Raw genomic sequence first — 16,431 nt, 5'->3', positions numbered from 1 at the left:
CCTGAATGCTCGGCTATGAAACGCCAACTGGCATTTACCCCTAAGGTGCTGAACGGTTGCACCCTCTATAACCACTGTTTATATTATTTGACCCTGCTGGTCATTTATGAATGTTTGAACAGCTTGAAAAATGATCTAGCCTTTAGGGCCATGTACTCTTATAATCTCCAACAAGTTTGGATTTAAGTAAAACTTTTGTATGACTGACTCCTTTAGTGAGAGGTCCAATGCTTTAATATTTAATAATTTATGCCCTCCGAATTCATATTCATCATATAAATAGACCCATGTGCACCTTGATATTGGGGGTGCGCCATGCGGCCGTGCCTAACGGGGAAAGGGGGTGTGCCATGTGGCCATGCCTAACGGGGAAAGGGGGGATGGAGCCGGTCAGCGCAACCCAGGTGACAAGGAGATGCGGGGACCCGAGTTCGGACGAGAGCCGAAGTCACCCACCCGGCCCAGAACCCCGCGCAGAGGGAAGGGAGAAGCGGAGGGCATAGGCCCCCTTCCCTACCCAGTCCTCAGAGAGTCATAGATACTCCCGCCATTTACCCATGTCTTCATTGGTCTGTTTTGCTTGATGGCCCTCTGATCTGCACTTGTTAGATGACCCTCCGACCTGCAAACGTTTTCTATGGTTATACAGTTGAAGTCGGAAGTTTACATACACTTAGGTTGGAGTCATTAAAACTCCTTTTTCAACCACTCCACAAATTTCTTGTTAACCTTTTCAGGCTAGGTGGCAGTATTTTCACGTCCGGATGAAAAGCGTGCCCAAAGTAAACTGCCTGCTACTCAGGCCCAGAAGCTAGGATATGCATATACTTTGTAGATTTAGATAGAAAACACTCTAAAGTTTCTAAAACTGTTTGAATTATGTCTGTGAGTATAACATAACTGATATGGCAGGCGAAAACCTGAGAAAAATCCATCCAGGAAAAATATATTGAGGTCACTCTCTTTTCAATGGGGTTTCTATGGGGATCTAGATTTCTGTGGCACTTGCGTGCAGTTCCTATTGCTTCCACTGGATGTCAACAGTCTTTAGAAATTGGTTGATGTTTTTCCTTTGAGAAATGAAGAAGTAGGGCAGTTCAGAACGAGGGTCGGGTGAAGTGTACTGTTTGTTAGAGGCGCATGACCTGAAAGCACGCTCCACATTGTTTTTATCCGCTATTGAATGCAGTTTATCCCGACTTAAATTTCATTGATAATTTAAGTAAAAAAATACCTATAGTTGTATTAGGAAAGTTGTTTGAAATGTTGGGAACAAGTTCAGGTAACTTATTAGATATTTTGTAGTCATGTTGCGCGAGTTGGAACCGGTGTTTTTCTGGATCAAACGCGCCACATAAATGGACATTTTGGAGATATAACGACGGAATTAATCGAACAAAATGACCATTTATGATGTTTTTGGGAGATATTGGAGTGCCAACAAAAGAAGATTTTCAAAGGTAAGGCATGAATTATATCGTTATTTCTGCGTTTTGTGTCGCGCCTGGCGGGTTGAAATATGAATGTCATGTGTTTGTTTGGTGGGGTGCTATCCTCAGATAATCGCATGGTTTGCTTTTGCCGTAAAGCCTTTTTGAAATCTGACATGTTGGCTGGTTTAACAACAAGTGTAGCTTTAATTTGGTGTATTGCATGTGTGATTTCATGAAAGTTTAATATTTATAGTAATTTAATTTGAATTTGGTGCTCTGCCATTTCACCGTATGTTGTCGAGGGGTCCCGCTAGTGGAAAGTCTAGCCGTAACAAGTTAACAAACTATAGTTTTGGCAAGTCGGTTAGGACATCTACTTTGTGCATGGCACAAGTAATTTTTCAAACAATTGTTTACAGACAGATTATTTCATTTATAATTAATTGTATCACAATTCCAGTGGGTCAGAAGTTTACATACATTAATTTGACTGTGCCTTTAAACAGCTTGGAAAATTCCAGAAAATAATGTCATGGTTTTAGAAGCTTTTGATAGGCTAATTGACATCATTTGAGTCAATTGGAGGTGTACCTGTGGATGTATTTCAAGGCAGACCTTCAAACTCAGTGCCTCTTTGCTTGACATCATGGGAAAATCTAAAGAAATCAGCCAAGACCTCAGAAAAACAATTGTAGACCTCCACAAGTCTGGTTCATCATTGGGAGCAATTCCAAATGCCTGAAGGTACAACGTTCATCTGTACAAACAATAGTACGCAAGTATAAACACCATGGGACCACGCAGCCGTCATACTGCTGAGGAAGGAGACGTGTTCTGTCTCCTAGAGATGAACGTACTTTGGTGCAAAAAGTGCAAATCAATCCCAGAACAACAGCAAAAGACCTTGTGAAGATGCTGGAGGAAACAGGTACAAATATATCTATATCCACAGTAAAATGAGTCCTATATCAACATAACCTGAAAGGCCGCTAAGCAAGGAAGAAGCCACTGCTCCAAAACACCCATAAAAAAGTCCCGTGTAGCTCAGTTGGTAGAGCATGGCGCTTGCAATGCCAGGGTTGTGGGTTCGATTCCCACGGGGGGCCAGTACAAAAAAGTATGAATGTATGTACTTGTAAGTCGCTCTGGATAAGAGCGTCTGCTAAATGACTTAAATGTAAATGTAAAAAAAAGTCAGACTACGGTTTGCAAATGCACATGGGGGCACAGATCGTACTTTTTGGAGAAATGTCCTCTGGTCTGATGGAACAAAAGTAGAACTGTTTGGCCATAATAACCATTGTTATGTTTGGTGGATAAAGGGGGATGCTTGCAAGCCGAAGAACACCATCCCAACCGTTAAGCACGGGGGTGGCAGCATCTTGTTGTGGGAGTGCTTTCCTGCAGGAGGGACTGGTGCATTTCACCAAATAGATGGCATCATGAGGATGGAAAATGATGTGGATGGAAAACGATGTGGATATATTGAAGCAACATCTCAAGACATCAGTCAGCAAGTTAAAGCTTGGTTGCAAATGGGTCTACCAAATGGACAATGACCCCAAGCATACTTCCAAAGTTGTGGCAAAATGCTTAAGTACCACAAAGTCAAGGTATTGGAGTGGCCATCACAAAGTCCTTACCTCAATCCTATAGAAAATGTGTGGAAAGAACTGAAAAGAGTGTGCGAGCAAGGAGGCCTACAAACCTGACTCAGTTACACCAGCTCTGTCAAGAGGAATGGGCCAAAATTCACCCAACTTATTGTGGGAAGCTTGTGGAAGGCTACCTGAAACATTTGACCCAAGTTAAACAATTTAAAGGCAATGCTACCAAATACTAATTGAGTGTATGTAAACTTCTGACCCACTGGGAATGTGATGAAAGAAATAAACGCTGAAGTAAATCATTCTCTCTACTATTATTCTGACATTTCACATGCTTAAAATAAAGTGGTGATCCTAACTGACCTAAGACAGGGAATTGTTACTAGGATTAAATGTCAAGATTTGTGAAAAACTGAGTTTAAATGTATTTGGCTAAGGTGTATGTAAACTTCCGACTTCAAGTAAGTATGCTCCCAACTGTAAGTATGCTCTGTCACGTTCCTGACCTGTTTTCCCTTGTTTTTGTATTTATTTAGTATGGTCAGGGCGTGAGTTGGGTGGGTTGTCGATGTGTGATTTTTATGTTGGGATTTTGTGTGTTCGGCCTGGTATGATTCTCAATCAGAGGCAGCTGTCAATCGTTGTCCCTGATTGAGAATCATACTTAGGCAGCCGGGGTTTCACATGTGTTTTGTGGGTGTTTGTTCTTGTGTCAGTGTTTCGCCACACGGGACTGTCACGGTAGTTATTTTGTATCGCATATTGTTTTTGTTATATATTAAATCACTATGGAAACTAACCACTCTGCGTATAGGTCCGATCCGTCTCGCCTCTCCTCGTCCGAGGAAGAAAATGACTATCGTTACATGCTCCCTCTAATTCTCTTTCTCTCTCCCTCCCCTTCCGGAGGACATGAACCCTATGACCATGCCTAAGGACTACCTGGCCTGATGACTCCTGGCTGTCCCTAGTCCACCTGGTCGTGCTGCTGCTCCGTTTCAATTGTTCTGCCTGCGGCTATGGAACCCTGACCAGTTCACCGGACGTGCTACCTTGTCCCTGACCTGATGTTTTCAACTCTTACTCCTGAGGTACTGACCTAATGCACCCTCTACAACCACTGTTTTTATTATTTATGAACGTTTGAACATCTTGAAGAACAATCTGGCCTTAATGGCCATGTACTCTTTTACAGACAGAAAAGGACTGGCCACCCCTCAGAGCCTGGTTCCTCTCTAGGTTTCTTCCAAGGTTCTAAGGAGTTTTCCTAGCCACCGTGCTTCTACATCTGCATTGCTTGCTGTTTGGGGTTTAGGCTGGGTTTCTGTATAGCATTTTGTGACATTGGCTGATGTAAAAAGGGCCTGATAAATAGATTTGACTGAGGTAACACTGGCCTATTTGCTGTGAACCTACTGCAGCTCAGCCTGCTTGCTAACACTCCGTGGAACAGCTTCATAGCCAATAGGAACAACAGGTAAAGGGGGATGGGGGAAGGAGGGAAGTGTGTCTGTGTGTGTATGTGCATGTTACAGGACTGACTGTTTTGTCCTATTCTAAATCTATGGCAGTGTCGAGGCTGGAAACAGTGAATGTGGAGACTGTGGCTGTGGGAGTGGTCAGCTGTCTGGATATCTACCCTCTCTACCTTCTATTCTTCACTCTTATAGAAAGGTGAGACACACACACCTTTATAACTCAAACACAAACAATCTTGCATCCATCTACACACTCCTCACATCTCCACCAAAATCCCTGAACCCATCATAACGAGTGTGTTTGTGAGTGTCTTCCCTGCCCGTTTATGTACCAGTGTGTGTAAGTAGAACAGGTGTCCTCCTCCTAGGTGGACCAGGAGTCAGTGTAAATACATTACTTCCTGGATAACTCAATGGCAGGAAGCTCCTTCCTGATCTTCAATGGGATCCCTGGAGAGATATGTGTGTGTGCATTAATAACTCTTCTGGTAAAAAGTAATGGACCAACACACACTCTCTCTTTCTCTCTATCATTGCAGAACTCCAACCAGAATAGAAGAGCTGCTGCTTTGCTCTGCCTTCCACGCTTCCTGAGAGAGGATCCCTCCAACTTCATGAAGACCTGAGGTGTGTGTAACTACTATACAGTCTTTTCTAGGGCACACATAGCTGTCGTGACTTTACTTTCATTAATCTGATGATTATTATGTATCTAATCAACTAACTATGTTTAATTGTTACCAGTGTCATGACTCTCTCTCCTTGGTGAGGATCAAAGGTGCCATATCAGCTCGGCACAGGGCTGACAGACCCTCCCCTCTCTCCCACCAGAGAGGAAGGGGGGAGTTGGGCCGGTTTTATGACTTAACACCGGTTGTAAACTTTCTCTCTCTTGCCCTGCAGTATTGAACAAAGCAATATGCTGTGTGTAGAGAGAGACTCTTGCCAAAACTTCAACATCAAACAACGGACACTGGGACAATATATTTCAACATCCAAAAGTTGGGGATGATGAGGGATGGAATATGGAAAATTAATGTCTATTTTGTGATGTCATTAAAATTATCAGAAAGACTGTATAACAAGATAACTGTAACTCAAAGTGTACACGTCCTAGTTATCAGGTTTGCAACATCAAACAACGGACACTGGGACAATATATTTCAACATCCAAAAGTTGGGGATGATGAGGGATGGAATATGGAAAATTAATGTCTATTTTGTGATGTCATTAAAATTATCAGAAAGACTGTATAACAAGATAACTGTAACTCAAAGTGTACATGTCCTAGTTATCAGGTTTGCAAATGTTTGCAAATGTTGTATAAAATACATTATCACGTACAAGAATATTTTTGAAAAGATAGAAATGGTGATTTTAGCCTTCTAAATGAGATAATGGCTTTTCATATAAACCTGGGCCCAGTCAGTAACGACGCCCACGTGAGCACAGACATTGTGTCAACAGGACAGAACGCCCTCCAAGGCCAGAGTGCTTAAAATGACTCGCTGAGAATTTAAATTCAAACCAGAGAACGTGAGGACGTGGTCCACACATTGAAATGATTCAACTACAAGACCAGAAAAAAATTGTAAAATGGTGAGACCCTCTGAAACTCTCGACGAGTGACGAAGGTAAAGACTAGACCAAACATGCAAAGTCTGCAGCTCGGCATGTAAAGTAGTCTAGGACAATTGACCCAAGACGGGAGGGAAGAACAGATCCCTCGCACCTCTGTGTGGTACATCTCTGATGTATGCATTCTAAGAACACTCCAGAACAAAAGAAGCCTACAACTAAGGACATTGTGACCTCTGGTGAACAACCAGAGACTTGCATCGAAATACTTCCCATAGACGAACCGAGTGGTTTCAACACAGAGACGACAGAGAAAGACATCTACGCGTAAATATATGTTGCATTTCTAATCTGAATGAGCGATTTGTTAGGGTGCTAAATATTCATATTTACGATGAGCGTAGTTTCCAAATGTATGTACGCCAAGTCCACTCTCTTTGTCTCTCCCTCTCTTTATCTTTCCCCACCCCCTTTCCATTGTGTTACAAGCCATCATATAAATAAATAAATAAATAATTAAGCCAATTTGTGTATCACTGATTCATCACTTAGGTTAGGGTTCAATGCAGATTTACGAAGTCAACGACATTCAGAATGAGACTGATATGAGGAAATTATTAATTAATGACTGGTATGATATCGATATATTCTTGAGTTCATTCGGGAAACGGTAACTCATTAAACAAACTTTTTCCGTGGTGACCCAAATTCCTAATGAGTTAATTGTTACATGATTAATTTAATCGAGCAATAATTAAACATAGTAGGTAATTAGTCGATGAATACCAGTCATCACATTAATGATAGTCAATTCACGACACCCGATTAAATTCATCATGTAACAATTAACTCATTAAAAATTTTGGCACTACGAGAATGGTTCTTTAAAGAGTTACCATCTCCCGAATTAAACCTTAAAAGGTTTACCTTTACCTATCCCATCCATAAACAGTCAACGGATGAATCATAACCTCGTATCATATAATTCTGAACAGTCGTATCCTCCTTTATCTGCAAAAAACTGATCCTTACTTATGATTCAGTACTACACAAATTGGTTTAATTATTTATTTATTTGCTAACTAAATGGTAAAACAGGATAAACACACACATGTAATGCATTAAAACAGGTCCGTAGCGGACTGACACAATATGGCTGCTTGTTACAAAAAAGATGGAGAGGGGGTCCAGAGAGGGACAGAGACATAATACTTTGGTACATTTAGAAACTACTCTCACAGTAATAATATACTTTGCACACGAACTGCCGCTCGTTTGAAGTAAGAAATCATGAATGTAGTTCCGTGTAAATGTCTTGGTTCTTCGTGTCTTTCTGTCAGAGCCAGGTCTTCTTGGAAAGGGTGTTGGGCCTTTGTGCAGCACGCTTGTCAGGCTCTGATTGTCCAAAAGGAGTCCCCACCCGTCTCTTCTACTGTTGTTCTCCTTTGCTGTCATCCGGTATCCGGTAACTTGTCTTGTAGTCCTGAACAGAACCATAGAGTTTATTGTCCTTCCATTCGCTCTGGAAGATGCTTATTTGAAGATAGGCTAGCCAGCCGTGTTGATGGTTATCAGTGGGGATGAGAGTAATAGAATACGATGGTTTGAAGAGAGCAGTAGAATGGTCCCACTTAAATTTGCTATTCTAGATACTTTGCTTAGGACAGCTATTCAGCCGTACAAGTGATTGTCCGGGAGGTGACTATAGTCTCTACCTCGTGTTGAGATTCAAAGTTTAGACCACTCTAAACGTGCAGCTACAGCTAAACGTCTCTCTGGTCTGATATGTTAATTCTTACCTGATCACTTTATACAGTTCGTTCAAAAGGGCGGTTCGTGAGGCTGACACGCTGTCTGACCTCACTCAAGGGGGCCGTGACTACTTACCTACACAAAGTTATAGAAACAATTTCCTCTTATAGTTTCTAAGATCACATCCCTCTCTTAACAAAAACACTTTCATAATTTTTCATATTTCATACACAACATTGAGGATGGACACTTTGTATATGTATATACTTTTCAAGTTCCAGTATTTCCTTTATAACATTTTTAATGACATCACAAATTAAAAACCGAAAGTACATTTATTATTCTTTAGATCGCCTCTGACCATTCCCCATGTTCTATGTTAGAAATATTGTTCCAGTATTCACTTTAGAACGTGTTAGAGTTTCAGCAGGAAAATGTCTGTGAAACAAAGGCACATTCCTGTGTGAATTTGGAGAGGGAGATAGCTTGATTTACAACAGGATGTGAACTGTCAAACCCCCACCAGCCCCCTTCTCCCCCCCTCTGCGGGTGAGAGGTGGTCTGGCCGAAGTAATCCACTGCAAAGCTGATCCGACCCATCTGGATCCTCACAGGACAGTCATGACATAGCCCATATTTTCCCATTTTACACTCCTTGTTTGCTGTACAATACCTAAGGAAATGCATAAGTGAATAAACTTTATAATCTCAACATTGACGAGTAATCATTGAGCTTATTGTAACAAAACCATACGTTTTTGAACTGAGCCTCTTAAGGCTTTGAATATGTAATTGGTTATTTTGCATTATCCTGTCTGTCCAGAAAAGCAGACCACAAAGGGACCTCAGATCCTCAAAAAGTTCTACAGCTGTACCATCGAGAGCATCCGGACTGGTTGCATCACTGCCTGGTATGCAACTGCTCGGCCTCCGACCACAAGGCACTACAGAGGGTAGTGCGTACGGCCCAGTACATCACTGGTGCCAAGCTTCCTGCCATCCAGGACCTCTATACCAGGCGGTGTCAGAGGAAGGCCCTAAAAATTGTCAAAGACTGTAGCCACCCTATTCATAGACTGTTCTCTCTGCTACCGCACGGCAAGCAGTACCGGAGCGTCAAGTCTAGGTCCAAAAGGCTTCTTAACAGCTTCTACCCCCAAGCCATAAGACTCCTGAACAGCTAATCAAATGGCTACCCAGACTATTTGCATTGTCCCCCTCCCCACCCCCTCTTTTACGCTGCTGCTACTCTCTGGTTATTATCTATGAATAGTCACTTTAACTCTACCTACATGTACATATTACCTTAATTACCTCGACAAACCTGTGCCCCCGCACATTGACTCTGTACCAGTACCCCCTCTATATAGCCTTGCTACTGTTATTTTACTGCTGCTCTTTAACTATTTGTTATCTACATTTTTTACTTATCTATTTTTACTTAACACTTATTTTTCTTAAAACTGCATTGTTGATGAAGGGCTTGTAAGTAAACATTTCACTGTAAGGTGAAATCGTGTCGTATTCGGCGCATGTGACCAATACAATTTCATTTGATTTGAAAGGGAGTGGACATCGGAATATTCATTGTGACTGAAATTGGAGAAGATGAGTTCTACAAGGATATCATCAATGTTGCTGTCATCTTGGAGGAGCACATCATCCTCCCTGAGCTGACATTCATGTCATCACGAATGTCGGTGAAGACGGATGCTCTGCCAGGGTTCATGGCCTGCGGAGCAAGTTGCTCCAGTGTACTGTATAAGGATTCCTGATTGACGTATGGCTCAGCCTGCCCTGACCTACCTATCACGGTGACGTAGAAATTGTAGGAAGGTAATCAGAGTAACGAAGGTTATGGTTTGTGCCATTAAACTACAGAATAACCATTGCATGGAGCTGTTCATGTTTTTGAAAAACATTTTTGAATACATTATGGAGTATCGTTTGGCTGAATAGGGGAAACTGGAGCCCGACATACCCGACTGTGTAGCAAAGCAGCCAGATATTGCCTTTGTTGGCCACTATGAATCTGGATGTTTTACCTACATCAGATATCTAAATGTGTGCTGTCATATTTACCCTTTTCACACTATTGTGCTGAACCAAACAGTTCTGCAGTCACGCTTTTCTTTTCACAATATGTTATCTAACACAGCTACAGCAACTGCGGTGTATGAATAATCAAGCCAGCATAGTACGGCTTGGCTCAGTACTGTTATAAGGGTACTGTTGTAAACACTGTATTGAACAGAGATTCTGTCCTGGTATCCTGGTGATGATTGTGTCTCACTCATTGACGCACGCACGCACGCACGCACGCACGCACGCACGCACGCACGCACGCACGCACGCACGCACGCACGCACGCACGCACGCACGCGACCTGGGCTCAAATAGTATTTGAAAGAATTACACAAACACACAACAAAGTGTGTTGTTATGTCTGTTAAATTCTTTGTATCTAAATTCCTTTGTTTTGGAAGTAAATCTTAGTTGGTTAAAAAAAAAAAAAAATTCAAAGTACTTGTTAAACTATATTGGGAAGTTGACACAACTTAAAATGTTCAGGTAACAAACTTTGGTAAGTTGAAACAACTAATATTTTAGTTTTTCTGACCTCTCCACTAAGTAACTTGTCAAAAAACTTCCGTGTCTTTGTTAGTACAACTCAAAAAAATAAATGTGTTGAAGCACCAGTGGAGGCTCCTCAGAGGAGGAAGTGGAGGCCCATCCTACTTTGAGAATTTCAGACTTAAAAAAATAAAACATTAAAAAAGTTATCCTTTTTAGATAAAACTATATTAAATATGTCACCAAATACCTGATTAAACAACACTGTTTTGCAATAAAGATCTACAATAGTCTGAACAGCACCCTCTAGGGTAGCACCATGGTGTAGCCGGAGGACAGCTATTTTCCGTCCTCCTCTGGCTACATTGACTTCAATACAAAAACTAGGAGGCTCGTGCTCCTCACCCCTTCCATTGACCTACATGGTAATTATGACGACTTCCGGAGGATGTCCTCCAACCAATCAAAGCTTTTGCATTATGAACTGACGTAAAGGATCAGAGAATGAACCTAGTACTACGCAAGCGTGATTTAGAAGCTTGGTGAGTTGGTGACATTGTTGGAGAGATTGAGGTAGTGAATAGGGATAGTTGAGCATTTTTAGGATATTATTAAAATCAAATTAGTTTCTTCAAACTACAAGATACGGAGGTAGATTATACATTGTTTTCTTGGTTTTAGAACTTTACTTTACTAGTTACTTTTATTTACATGTGCCCTGCTAACTTTAGTAGCAAGTAGCTATCTACCAGAGTGCAGTTTTCTCTGCTATAATGGCTAGCTAACGCTAACGGCAATGTAGTGGATTCTTTGTTGAAGAAACCCTTTCATTGCCCACATCAGATTCAAGCTTCTGGGAAAAAGCCACATCGATCATGTAATGGACAAAGGTCTGCATATTCAAACTGCGCAACACAACGAGAATGTAATAAGAAACAGGGATACTGCATTTTTGGGCATGCAAGAGTTGGCTTTTAGGGGGCACGTTGCTTCGTCCCTCAACGAGCCATTGTACATTGTACGAAGAAAGGAGGCATGATGAGAGAGAAAGTTTCGCTAACAAAGGCAATTACAAGGAGTTTGCAGAGGTAGTTGCTTTACTTTCTGAGCATATGGAAGTTTCTACTATATTCTCTAGGATGTCGTAATCATTTCAGAATGATTTGATAGCTTCCATAGCATCATTCATTAAAAGTTAGATTAAAAGAGATGTTGACGCAGATATTTTTTTCTTGGCAAATGGATGAAACCATAGACATCAGCTGTCTCTCGGAGCTGTTAGTTATCATCAGGTATGTGGAAGATCAGGGCTTTATTCAGGAACGTTTCTTTGGCTACTTTGATGTGTCAATTGGGCGAGATGCCCAATCTGTATTTAACTTTGTGAATTCTGAGATGTCTGAGTTTCATGGTCGGAGAAACTTGTTTCACAAACTTATGACGGCACTGATGTAATGGAATGTATCTGCTATTTGTATTTACAGCTAAATACAAAAAGAAGATAGCCCTCTCATTCCTTTTCCCCATAATGTTTTGCTATAAATGTCATTATTCAATGTTTTAGGTTAAAATCATTTCACTTTGACGATTTGTCATCTCCGTGCGGTCCGAGCCTGTACTTACTTCCTTGTTCACATTGATTTGACTAAAAGTATTACGTTTATTCAGTTATTAAATCCAAATGTGTCAGTTCCACTTACTGTCTATTTAAAACCGTTAGGTTTGTGATGACAAAGTTGTGATGCCTAGTTAAATAAAGGTTAAATAAAAAAAATTAAATGACGATGCGCAAGAGATCGTCATTTATTCATTGCTATGATCATTGATCTCCTGAAGAAGCTATCTCTTTTCCTTTCTTTCTTTCCCAAATGTTTGGATATACTGGTAAAGTTACCAGAGGAGTATACTACAAAGCTGATCAATGAGTTAGCCAGCTAACTTGCCTAAATATCCTGAAATAACTTTTTTATTTTGTAGAAGTATAAGCTTAAAATGGGCATGGCCTAATTGACTCAACAACCAAAAACACATATCTAAGTTGAACTTACTTAATTAATCAGAAAATCAATAGTTATGGTGGTTTATCAAAGTTAGCTGGCTAACTAATTGATCCTGCTTTGTAGTATAACCCTCAGGTTGTTAGCTAGCTTGCCAATGAATTAACATGACAGAACAAGTGTAAACAAATGGTTAACGACGTCGACTAGTTAGTAGTTTTAGAACGGTCCACGACATGGTTTATGAATCTTAGATACATAAGTTGTGAAAACTGGTTAGAACCTGTTCTTGTTTGTTAAAGCAACCTCTAAGGGATTGGTGTCCCTAAACCGGGACGGTTGTTGCTAATGTGCGCTAATGTGACTAGAATGACGTTGTATACAACAGCTAACTTTCCGGGACATAGACATGTCTTATATGGGCAGAAAGCTTAAATTCTTGTTAATCTAACTGCAGTATCCATTTAACACTATCTATTACAATGAAAAAATACCATGCTATTGTTTGAGGAGAGTGCACAACAAACTTTTATCATGGCAACTGGTTTTATACATTCATCTCTGAAGTTAAATAATGTACTTACATTCAGTAATCTTGCTCTGATTTGTCATTCTGAGGGTCCCAGAGAAACAATGTAGGATAGTTTTGTTTGATAAAATCCATTTTTATGTTCAAATGTAGGAACTAGGGTCTACAGTTTGACCCCACTGCTTTCTCTGGCTCCACACCCACCCCACCCGGCCGTCTAGATGTGTGAAAGTTAGTGTATAAGCTAATCATCCATCATGTTTGACATTCCTGGGAGTGTGTAAACTTAAATGTTTTATTACCATAGCATTTTTGCATGTTCACTATAGTTATGTACCAATTGGGCACATTTGGGCAAACTCCTGACAGACTTGATACAAAATATTGTGCAGTAATGTAATTCTTCACTGGATCCGTCTGAAACGTTGCACACACACTGCTGCCATCTTGTGGCCAAATTCTAAATTACAACTAGATTCCTATCTGAAAGTATGACCTTTCTCTTGCATTTCGAAGATGATGGAACAAAAATAAATAGAAAACGCATGTTTTTTTTTGTTTTATCTTCTACCAGATCTAATGTGTTATATTCTCCCACATTCATTTCACATTTCCACAAACTTCAAAGTATTTCCTTTCAAATGGTATCAAGAATATGCATATCCTTGCTTCAGATCCAGGGGCCTCATTGATAAAACGGACTTACGATCAATTTTGATCTTAAGTATGACTTACGCAGAAAACCACATATAAGTAGTTATTTATAAAACCTTACTTTGACGTGGAATTATCTTATCTCTACGCAAAGTCTAGACTTGATGCAAGTGCTTTTCCTGGCGGTTATGTATTGTATTGCAGTTTGGGATGCATTTATGTCAAAGCCTGTGTTGAATTTTGTATTAGCTATATGAACAATTTGTTAGGAATGATCAATTAAAGGTGTAAGGAATTAATTGCCAGACGCAAGATGTTTTGAATTATCAACAGGATGCGATGTTCTATAAATAGTGTGTCAAATTAGAAAAAAGTAACCATGGCTGTTCTTGCGTTATTAGAAGACATTGAAAACCGTGCTTTTAGAAGAGAGATTTTTCAGAGACCGGAATGATTTTTTTGCGCATGATGATCCAAGGCATATAAATCGCTATCATCTCCCAAGAAATGTTCAGTTCGATTTGTGCACGGATTTAGCCCCTAATCTGGAAAGGAAGACACGCTGTAATCATGCCATACCCGTATCTGTCTAAGTACTGTCCACTCTGGGATTCCTCGCTACTGGGACATTCCAGAGGGAAATGAGTGACAGGTCGGGTATATATCACAGCCATCATTCAGCCGCATCCTGCCACAAGTGATCGAGGCGATTCTACACGTATTGTCCACGAGACACATTAGTTTCTAATTTACAGCCGATGAACAGGCGCGTGTCAAAGCCGAGTTTATCATCTCATTTAATTTCCCAGGGGTCAGAGGTGCAGTTGACTGCACGCATATTGCCAAACACGCACCGTCTGTAGATGAACATGTATATGTTAACAGGAAGAATTTCCATTCATTGAATGTTCAGATTATCTGTGATGCCCGTATGCAACTATTCAATGTATGCTCCAAGTGGCCAGGGTCTACGCACAACTCATTCATTCTGCGCCACAGCAGAGTAAGCCTGTGTCTAGAAGCTGGTGAGAGTGGAAGCGGGTAGCTTCTCGGTGAGTTCTTTTTTCCCCAGTGTATAATAGCCTATTAACCTGCAAAATACCAGCCCTATACACTGAAAACTTGGCTTCACACTGCCTTTGCCGATCCCCAAACAGCAGAGAAAATGCACTACAATTTGACGCACGAAGGTCGGTTGTGGAGCGCACCAGTGGACTGCTGAGGGGCAGGTGCCTTCAATTTTAAGTTAATTTGAGATTTATAGATCACACGTGCGTAAGTTACAAATGGGCTTCTTAGAACCTGCGTAAGCAAGGTTTTTTATGCTCAGTATCTTTTATGAATCGAACATAAGCACACCTTCGGAAATTATCTTATGACGAAGTTCAAGTATAAATCTAAGATTTTTTTTATAAATGAGGCCCCTGAGCTACAGGCAGTTGGGTATGTCATTTTAGGGTACGATCTTTAAGAGGTTTTTAAGGAAGTAGAGCCAAGTACCCCTTATCTCTCGTTTAATCTTGTCCCCCTAGGAGGGGTAGGCAGCTCTTTGTGTAGATGAAGTACAGTGCATTCTGAACGTTATCAGACCCCTTCACTTTTTCCTTATTTTGTTACGTTACAGCCTTATTCTAAAATTGATTAAAAAAAATATTCATCAATCTACACACAATGCCCCATAATAAACAACCGAAAACAGGTTTTTAGACATTTTTGCAAATATATTGAAAGTAAAATAAAGAAATACCTTATTTACATAAGTATTCAGACCCTTTGCTATGAGACTCGAAATTGAGCTCAGGTGCATCCTGTTTCCATTGATAATTATTGAGATGTTTCTACAACTTGATTGGAGTCCACCTGTGGCAATTCAATTGATTGGACATGATTTGGAAAGGCACAAACCTGTCTAAATAAGGTCCCACAGTTGACAGTGCATGTCAGAGCAAAAACCAAGCCATGAGGTTGAAGGAATTGTCCGTTGAGCTCCGAGACAGAATTGAGTCGAGGCACAGATCTGGGAAAGGGTACCAACATTTTTTTGCAGCATTGAAGGTCCCCGAGAACACAGTGGCTGCTATAATTCTTAAATGGAAGAAGTTTGGAACCACTAAGACTCTTCGTAGAGCTGGCTGCCCGGCAAAACTGAGCGATCTGGGGAGAAGGGCTTTGGTCAGGGAGGTGACCAAGAATCCAATGGTCACTCTGACAGAGCTCCAGAGTTCCTCTGTGGAGATGGGAGAACCTTCCAGAAGGACAACCATCTCTGCAGCACACCACCAATCAGGCCTTTATGGTAGATTGGCCAGACGGAAGCCACTCCTCATTAAAGGGCACGACAGCCCACTTGGAGTTTGCCAAAAGGCACCTAAATGACTCTCAGAACATGAGAAACAATATTCTCTGATCTGATGAAACGAAGATTCTTTGGCCTGAATGCCAAGCTTCACATCTGGAAGAAACCTGGCACCATCCCTACGGTGAAGCATTGTGGTGGTATCATCATGCTGTGGGGATGTTTTTCAGCGGCAGGGACTGGAAGACTATTCAGGATCGAGGGAAAGATGAACGGAAAAAGGACAGAGAGATCCTTGATGAAAACCTGCTCCAGAGCGCTCAGGACCGCAGACTGGAAGGACCGCGCTCCATCCAACAGGACAACGACCCTAAGCACACAGCCGAGACAACGCAGGAGTGGCTTTGGGACAAATCTTTGAATGTCCTTGAGTGGCCCAGCCAGAGCCTGGACCTGAACCCAATCGAACATCTCTGGAGAGACAAGAAAATAGCTGACGCTCCCAATCCAACCTGACAGAGCTTGAGAGGAT

Source organism: Salvelinus namaycush, chromosome 4 (genome assembly GCF_016432855.1).
Source record: "Salvelinus namaycush isolate Seneca chromosome 4, SaNama_1.0, whole genome shotgun sequence".
NCBI classification, from domain to species: Eukaryota; Metazoa; Chordata; class Actinopteri; order Salmoniformes; family Salmonidae; genus Salvelinus; species Salvelinus namaycush.
This window is presented reverse-complemented; position numbering follows the sequence as displayed.